This window comes from Hordeum vulgare, chromosome 6H (genome assembly GCF_904849725.1).
Source record: "Hordeum vulgare subsp. vulgare chromosome 6H, MorexV3_pseudomolecules_assembly, whole genome shotgun sequence".
Taxonomy (NCBI): domain Eukaryota; kingdom Viridiplantae; phylum Streptophyta; class Magnoliopsida; order Poales; family Poaceae; genus Hordeum; species Hordeum vulgare.
Window position 1 is genome coordinate 17,430,987 of NC_058523.1, and position 9,932 is coordinate 17,440,918.

Consider the following 9,932-nt stretch of genomic DNA (forward strand, 5'->3'; position numbering starts at 1 on the left):
ATGTTCTCGTGGTAACGCACGGAGAATTTCCTTTCAAATTATTCTAGTTTGAACAATGGAGTGATGTAGAAATTTCTCAGCGTAGCCAACCTTTTGTTGTTAGCTCGAGCTTTCAAGGTGAACAAGCTGTCACGATTTAACATGCTAGCTCATGCGTATTGAACACATCCCCGTAGTGGATAGTGGGCCGATAACGGGTTGGGGTTGGCGTAGTGGATTGTGGTTAGGGCGATATTGTGGGCGCTATCTCCATGTAGCGGATTTGCAAAGCAGTTATAATTATGAGATTTTTTTATATATTTCTAGATCATTAACAACAAAAATGTCATTTGCTTTGAGTAATCATGTACATGGATTTGTAACTTCATCATTTATATCATTATGTAAGCATATAGTTACAAGATACATCATTTATATAAGTATTTAAGAATATAGATAATAAGTAATAAATCACGTGTATAATTAATTCCATGGACATTTAGTATTAAAAAAGTAACTAGGAACAAAGAATGATGCAACATCTCCGCTATTGTGGTGTAACAACTACTATTCCGTCCACATTATGACAAAACACGCTATTTTCTATTGCTACGGAAAAAATATGCTAGATTGGCACTACTGCAATAGCACAGATATTTCCGCTATTTAAAACCCTACACCCCTGGCTTCACTTGCATTAATAATATCCTAGGTGACAAAATTTATCAACAATTATCTTACAGCCATTGAAGATGCCCTAAATAGGACTCCAGCTTCACTAGAGTAGCTATTGTCGTTGCATCGTTTCACTTTCTTCTAGCTTGCTGGGTATCACCTAGCCTAGTACATCACATAAAACATGAAAGGAATTTGCAAGAAAAGAACAAAGGAGTTGAAACTCAAGTGGGAATAGGAGGTGTCAGTACATTGGCAAGATGAAACAACTCTGGCTGCTCCACCATTCTCGGAAATGGCCATGCCAATCATGGTTCCGGTGATAGTGCCTCTACTTGGCGACTTGACACAAATGACCGCTTACGCTCCATGGTCTATCCTCTCATTCATGATACCCTGAACCATGTTACTAATTTCCTCATTTTAGTGTATTTTTCACATTCGTCTGTTCGTATCTCATATGTTCTTCCATATGTTTGTGTTCTACCGTCATGTGATAAAAACTTAAAGAATAGGGTGTGATACCTAGTGGCATAATAAGAGAAAATCATTACTCATAGAAAGTTGGTAGATCATTCACTTATTCTCAGGTCCTAAATTCCATGATCGTAAATTACTATCGGTATATTGTTGGGGGACTAAAAATTTACTTTACTCTTGTTGTAAAATGTATATTGGTTAAATTGACACACCCAAATTGGCTACATGTTTAGTTTTTCATGGTCGAGAAGTTTCTAGTTTACCCCATACAATACATAGCGTCTGACATGCAAGAGGAGATCGGCCGCCTCAGTGATGTTGTGCACTAGTACTAAATTAATACAATGAACTGGCAGCACCAACATGAAAGAGTGAGTTAGAGACAAAGTGCATTAGGGTGATGCATCTCATGGCTAACTATCAAACTAACTAATATAATACTGATGAAATGGATAAATACAACTTGTGGTAGAAGTAGTACTAACTTCAGCATTCACACCTGAGTGTTATTGATGAACAAGCCAAACAGAAATATGAACTTCTAAGCACGTGCTCTGAATCTGAACAATGTCAAACAAGGAAAGGGTTAATTGTGTCGTTCCATGTCAATTTTTTATTAGCTTCTTCTCATGACGCTTAAATCTGAAGTATTATCAAGTGAAACATACATAGAATACCAACTTTTAAATTACTAGACCAATATTTCTTTCTATGCATACACCATGCGATGATGTTAATCACGCCAGGGTCTCTTGGAGTCAATGACCTGTCAAGGTCAAGCAACTTTGCTTTGTCCTTGACCTCTCGAATATGATGGCTCTCCAAGATGAGGTGCCACACACAAAGTTGTGATGTCAAATGACATCTAACTTTGCTAGAAGGCTCTTCATGTTTTTGAATTTTAGACATAAACTACACAATAGTTCGTTTCTTGATTTCAATATGGGTTTTGAACGATGATATAATGAAATCATGTTGAAAGAGTGAAGACTTGAGGAGGCGGATCGACTGAAATAGAAAAGCATATATTCCAGTTTTTCTTGTTCACCGGTAATTCGCAACAATTTGAACAACAAGCTGAAGTAGAAATTGCTTAGCGTAGCCAACTTTTTGGCGTTAGCTCGAGCTTTCAAGGCGAACTAGCTAGCACAATTTAACATGCATGTCGTAGCTCATGGGCATTGAACACATGGAGAAAAAAGTGCTCCACTGACTCACTTGCATTAACAATACTTTTACCTTATAAATAAGGCCCCAACTTCACCAGAGTAGATATCACGTTACACTGTTTCACATTCTTCCTTGGTAGCAGCTAGTTTAGTAATCCATCCACATAAAACAATGGATTATTTTTTTGCAAGAAAGAAACAAAGGAGTTCAAAATTCATGTGGGGATAGGAGACGTCAGTAACATACGCACGATCAAGCAACTATGTCCCACTAGTTAAATGCCCGCGCGTTACCACGGGACAACATAACAATGTTTCTTTCATTGAACTAACAAGACAAACTTTGCTATTCCTTTGCCCTCTTTATTCTCGGTACACTCCTTGCTCTAGCTTTGGTATCACCACTCTACTTCAATTCATACATTTCCACTATGACGTGATAAGCTAGCTCTTGCTATACTTGTCATTTGTTGATTTATGGATTGGTAACACTCATATGTAGGTGCGCGTTTTTGAACTACTTGGATTTCGGACTACCAGGCTATTCAAATAAATGCTTCGTTTGATTTTCTTAAGCTCAACTCATTGACATTGTCTGGTCAAAGAAAACGCATCAAAACATATTGGTTCTGGAAAATAAAAACAAAAGATGCTCGAACTCTTACCGAAATCTGATGATGATACATAGAAACTAAAGATCAATAGTACATGCTTGTCTAACAAATGGAACTTAAACCACAAAAACGCAATTCCAGCTGTGCATTTGCAAAAAAAAAACAGGGAATCTTTAATGTACATCTGCAAAATTTGAGGATAGTATATCTGAAAAATTCCAGCTGTGCATTTCCTACTATGAGCACAACATTCGCAATTTTCTAAAGAAACAGCATTTGCAGAACTACAACTGCAACAGAAACACTGGAGACGTGCCTCTGTAATATAGTTGAGAAACAAAAATAGAAAACTATAAGCATGACAGGGCAAGTGACATATTAAACATATCTGGCCATGTGCCCATGTGCTCATGAAACCACACTCTTTATTAAACCTTAACGTTCTACCACAATACCAAATGCAATATTACACTTACCCAACGTTCTGGAGATGGAGGGTACCATTCAACGTGACTTTGTTTGCATATCCATATATGGAAACAAAATGCCACAAATATATTATGCGCAGGATGGAGGGGCAAATTTTTATTGCACAATTCAATCTCTACCTTTTTTTCATGGTATCACGTTCTTTTGAACCAGAGACCAGCTATTAGGGTACATGATATACATAAGGCATTCAACTTTACAGTAAAATCTTGGCTTCAAAAACCATGTATATTAAACTGGTCCTTTAAAAGTTCCTACGGAAACTGGTCCTTTAAAAGTTCCTGCGACATTCCTGTATATCGAACGGAGCCGTAGCAGGGGAAGGGGAAGGAGCATGCTCTCATCATTCTAGCTTCCTTGAGTGATTTGCAAGTAGGTTGAATGCGGATGGTGTTTTGGCAAAAATAACTACATAACCATCGTCAATGTGTTCTGCACCTTCAGGGAAGAGTTGCCATAGAAGGCAGCCTCCTCCAACCATTCCACTCTCCCAAGAGCCCAATAAATTGTTGTACACTGTGTGCATGAAAGTTTCACGGAACCATATGCACAGTATTGGAACTGTGGTATAACAGGAATACAGTACTACAAAATTCAGAGATGGCAAACTAAAATTAGCAACACTTAGACACAAAACGTAGAAGGGGAAACGTATACCCACCTCGTATTGTACACTAACATACCGCCGTACGTACCTCACATTGTACCCACCTCATATTACGTACGTACGACGGCCTGCAGTGTAAAGTACGAGGTGGGTATACGTTGCCCTTCTATGTTTTGTGGAGGGGGGATGGGTCTACCTCAGTACACCTCAATTAGCAATAACAATTTGCTGGTGTCATTTCATATAGCTAAGCATATTATGATTTCCATTGGTCACGCAACATGATAGATATCAAGAACCCATTTCCGATGGCTATCTGAGGTAAGGAGCCAGAAATTTACCTCAACAAAAGCTTTGTAGTACCCTTTAGGTGTTGGATCAGAGAAGAAGTCATCGTCAGAAGTAAGATCCACGCCAGCCTCCTTGCCCCATCTTACATATTGTGCCTTCCCTCCATAATCTTCCCAATTATTACATAGTGACAGTATTAACCGCATCTTATACCTTCTTGCCTCGCTCACCACGAAATCCAGTGCCTGGCAAAAAGACATGATAAAATCAGACACCAAAACCCAAAGAAACACAACTGTTGTGCAGTGATCAACCTTTTATACCGAAAAATGCATGGGGGAGGAGTTAGGTCTTGGAGGATCCACCTCCTTTGGATTTGATCCACGCCATCCATGGTCGGGTTTAGGTCCTCCTGTGGTCTCCATGGCGTCGGACTAGATAGCTAGGGTTCCGGCCTGATCTTCTGGATAGAAGGAGAGAAGAGCCTTTGATATTACTGCTGGCAGGCGCTGTTTAATGGATTTACAACAAACTATTTATATGTCTAGGAATTTTTTGGTTTTTTTATTCCCGCATGTTGTGATAAAATATTCCGAGTACCAGGAACTTTCCAGTAGACCCAAAGGCTGAAACAAACTTAATGTTAGTCTCCATAAATACATGTGAATATGTAATTCCCAACGATTAAAAGTTATATGGCCTTAAAATACACTATGACCACAACCAAACAAACGACAAACAATGAGACAATATTTATTTTTGCTTACATGAGATCTTGGCAGCCAAATTTTTATTCGTGTGAACACCATTAAATGCTAAAGTACTACTACTACGACTACACATGAGCTTTCCATTTGTGGTAAAATCATGGCTTTTTCAAAACAAACAAAGGCATGAAAATTTCATTAAAGAAAATTTTGAAACCGAAGCAAAATTCCAAGTTTAATCTTGTAAGACATGGTCCAGACCGGATAATGTTGCATAAGAATATTAGGTTGTACCTAGCCTCGAGTGATGTGGCACTTGTCCTCTGCATAAGTTAACATATTGTATGTAAGCGCCCAATACTGTACAAATACAAAAGACATTAGAACTAAGAATATGGAAAGATGACAATGAATAGCCTACTTTGAACTTATTTTGCATTCAAGTACAATGGCTATTTGATTAAGACGACCCAAACAAAAACTGGGATTTTTGTTCATAATGAGATCACGAACAATATAGGAGAAAAAAGAATGGTCGACCAAAGCTCACTGAATGGCATATATGAACTAAACTTAACTTGAATATGATACAAAATTTGTAACAGACTTCAGTTAATTTATGCAAATGAATTTTAGATGTACAATTCAGTTAATTTATGCAAATGAATTTTAGATATACAATTCAGTGATGCCGACTATTCAAAGCATCTTAAAAACATATGTAATTCCTGAAACTATTTGTATTCCTGGTGTTCACTCTGTACTACTAAAAACCTTAATTGTATGCAAAAAGAAATTGCCAGCAATAATCAACATGAGTATTTGTATCAGCAGAAAATAATACCAAGAACGGAAAATAGCAGACATGGATGGATAACATACCTAGAAGACGAGGCCGCGCCATCCCCTACGTCGTCGCCATGTGTGTCTCCGCCGCGCCCGCACCTCTATTGAATTCATATCCGCGCGGGATGCCGCGGCAAGCACGACGGCGGTCAAGACTCAGGGCCGGCCCTGGGATTTTGGGGGCCGTGGCGAAATAAAATTTAGGGCCCTTTTGATACAATCGTTACAACAATAGTAATTAATACAATATTTATACCAAGCTTCCATTCGTTCATTTGCGTTGGCATATGATCTACACAATTATTTTGAAACAGAGGCATATGATCTATACTGTTGTGCGAGCGTGATCATCTTGCGAGACCCATCAGCCAATGCCTAGGATAGTATCTGCTTGACGCATTGTGGCAGTAGCATGTAACTACGGTGAATTGGGGTTCTAATGAATTCACAGAAATACGAAAATGGCACAAATCAGCATACCCTGTTTTTTTTACTATAATGCAGCAGGTGCATATTTTCCTTGATGAAGACGGAGTGAAGGAAAGTTGCAGATGTTCAAGTAAAAGAAAGAAAGAACAAAGCGAAAAGTATGACGCTGGGAACCATGGATTGTACACGAATAGTGGCAACATACATATGTTAGAACGATGCAAGGTTTTAGATGTACAATTCAATTAATTTATGCAAATGAATTTTAGATGTACAATTCAGTGATGCCGACTATTCAAAGCATCTTAAAAACATATGTAATTCCTGAAACTATTTGTATTCCTGGTGTTCACTCTGTACTACTAAAAACCTTAATTGTGTGCAAAAAGAAATTGCCAGCAATAATCAACATGACTATTTGTATAAGCAGAAAATAATACCAAGAATGGAAATTAGGAGACATGGATGGATAACATACCTAGAAGACGAGGCCGCGCCATCCCCTACGTCGTCGCCATGTGTGTCTCCGCCGCGCCCGCACCTCTATTGAATTCATATCCGCGCGGGATGCCGCGGCAAGCACGACGGCGGTCAAGACTCAGGGCCGGCCCTGGGATTTTGGGGGCCGTGGCGAAATAAAATTTAGGGCCCTTTTGATACAATCGTTATAACAATAGTAATTAATACAATATTTATACCAAGCTTCCATTCGTTCATTTGCGCTGGCATATGATCTACACAGTTATTTTGAAACAGAGGCATATGATCTACACTGTTGTGCGAGCGTGATCATCTTGCGAGACCCATCAGCCAATGCCTAGGATAGTATCTGCTTGACGCATTGTGGCAGTAGCATGTCACTACGGTGAATTGGGGTTCTAATGAATTCACAGAAATACGAAAATGGCACAAATCAACATACCCTGTTTTTTTTACTATAATGCAGCAGGTGCATATTTTCCTTGATGAAGACGGAGTGAAGGAAAGTTGCAGATGTTCAAGTAAAAGAAAGAAAGAACAAAGCGAAAAGTATGACGCTGGGAACCATGGATTGTACACGAATAGTGGCAACATACATTTGTTAGAACGATGCAAGGTTTTAGATGTACAATTCAATTAATTTATGCAAATGAATTTTAGATGTACAATTCAGTGATGCCGACTATTCAAAGCATCTTAAAAACATATGTAATTCCTGAAACTATTTGTATTCCTGGTGTTCACTCTGTACTACTAAAAACCTTAATTGTGTGCAAAAAGAAATTGCCAGCAATAATCAACATGACTATTTGTATAAGCAGAAAATAATACCAAGAATGGAAATTAGGAGACATGGATGGATAACATACCTAGAAGACGAGGCCGCGCCATCCCCTACGTCGTCGCCATGTGTGTCTCCGCCGCGCCCGCACCTCTATTGAATTCATATCCGCGCGGGATGCCGCGGCAAGCACGACGGCGGTCAAGAGTCAGGGCCGGCCCTGGGATTTTGGGGGCCGTGGCGAAATAAAATTTAGGGCCCTTTTGATACAATCGTTATAACAATAGTAATTAATACAATATTTATACCAAGCTTCCATTCGTTCATTTGCGCTGGCATATGATCTACACAGTTATTTTGAAACAGAGGCATATGATCTACACTGTTGTGCGAGCGTGATCATCTTGCGAGACCCATCAGCCAATGCCTAGGACAGTATCTGCTTGACGCATTGTGGCAGTAGCATGTCACTACGGTGAATTGGGGTTCTAATGAATTCACAGAAATACGAAAATGGCACAAATCAACATACCCTGTTTTTTTTACTATAATGCAGCAGGTGCATATTTTCCTTGATGAAGACGGAGTGAAGGAAAGTTGCAGATGTTCAAGTAAAAGAAAGAAAGAACAAAGCGAAAAGCATGGCGCTGGGAACCATGGATTGTACACGAATAGTGGCAACATACATATGTTAGAACGATGCAAGGTATTCATCATGAATGCCAAAGTAAAATACTAAATTAGCAATATACATGTGTGGGGTAGGTAAGGTAATATGGTGTACCTGAATCGGTTGGATCGTTGTCAATCATGGGCTGGACTATGCATTGTCATCCAGCGATTAGGGCCCGGAATAGAGATTGCCTGGCCTTAAGCAACTCGTACTCATTGATTTCTACCAGCGAGAGAAACGACAACATCGACTCACGATTGGGGATCGGGAATAGGAAACAGGGACCTGTATTTGGAAGGATATACAGTCGCGAGGTAATGGGTATATGTGACCTTCTGCTACCTTTCTTGCAAGGTGGTGGCGAAAGGAACCATCTACAAACACCACTAAACAAACATATGTTAATTTATCACCTAGAATTTAGATCCTTGGAAAATAACAGGTTCTTCCTGACATACAAACCAAGATCCTGCATTGGGTTGTGAAGATTACATCAGGAACGTGATGGCCCCCCTTCGTGAACAGTGTGAATTCGCCTCCTGATGGATCAACAGTACCAATTGACGGTCTGCTCCAAACCTTCAGACACTCAGGCAACTTGGATTAGTGGAAAGATTTTCCATCTTGCTGAGTTGGTGCAGACAATGAAAAGATTTGAGGTTCAGAAATTTAGCAGTTGTTCTGAGTATATATGATACTCAAAGTATTATCAGATTGAAGAGTGGCTCACCTATGCGTCTCCTAGGAAAGCTTCGACTCCATTGCCCATGTCTCCATGTTCGAGCACGCCCCTCACCTGCAGAAGCAACTGTTCCCCAGCATCCTTGCCTCAGCCACGGACATCAGCGGCCAAGCGCGGCGCGGTGCGGCGGGCGGCGAGCGGAGCAGGGCGCGGCACAGCGCGGGGCGGGCGGGGCAAATGGGATCGGCGCGGGGCTACTGGATCTCGGCGTAGCAACCTGGAATTTGGGGTGGTGTAGCAACCTGGATCTTGGAGCAAAGGAGGAGCCGTCGATGGAGGGGGACGCAGGAGATGGAGCCAAGGATTTGGACGTGTAATGGCGGTGGTGGTTAGAGGCGGGAACCATGAACACCATGTGGGAAGCGTGAGAGGATAGCAGGAGGAAGGGGAACGAGAAGGGAGGGGCGGTGGGCTACCGGGCGGACGAGGAACTGCTTCACTGACCCCTGCGATCGGGTGGGTTGGGAGAGGAGAGGAGAGATCGTGGGTGGGGACACGAGGGTGAGGAAGCGCCCGACGGGAAAGGGAGGTCGAACCATCGTACGTGTAAAGAAAGGTTGAACCATCACGACGTTCGATCCTGCTTTAATAGTAGAGATTCACCATTCTTGCAATTGGCCGTGCCTGAGACGGTGCCTCTACTTGGCAACTCACCACCTGTGACCCCGTACGCTCCATCTTCAATCTTCTCATTCACGATGAAGTTTGTCGGACTATTCGCATCCAGCTGAGCTTGCAGCTAGTTGTGTCTCCTGTCGTGGAAGATAATCACTGTGTGATGGAGGCTGTGGCCTGTGACATGGCCATGCCTCGTGGTTGTGTGTACGATAAATATAGATAAACTTAAAATCGATATAGAATTTGTTTCAATTGGCCTGGCAAGGATGTATAATTTAACTTTACAAGGATGTAGCACAAAATAATTTGGCTTGGCAAGGCTGTAATACAAAGTACAAGTAAGGAAAGTAAT

General features: G+C 40.9%; 1 long non-coding RNA gene across 5 annotated transcripts; it reads right to left on the reverse strand.

Moving 5' to 3' along the window:
* Positions 1–3,339: 3,339 nt before the first annotated feature.
* LOC123402991 lies at positions 3,340–9,099 on the reverse strand. 5 transcript variants are annotated; one of them, XR_006611384.1, is made up of 9 exons: positions 8,951–9,099; positions 8,713–8,799; positions 8,332–8,606; positions 7,636–7,767; positions 6,765–6,896; positions 5,894–6,025; positions 5,306–5,334; positions 4,670–4,767; positions 3,340–4,549 (listed from the first exon to the last, which is right to left on the reverse strand). It is a non-coding gene; the product is annotated as an uncharacterized LOC123402991 (long non-coding RNA). The 5 variants fall into 5 exon arrangements; XR_006611380.1 differs by having other exon boundaries at positions 4,628–4,767; XR_006611383.1 differs by having other exon boundaries at positions 4,619–4,767.
* Positions 9,100–9,932: the final 833 nt, after the last annotated feature.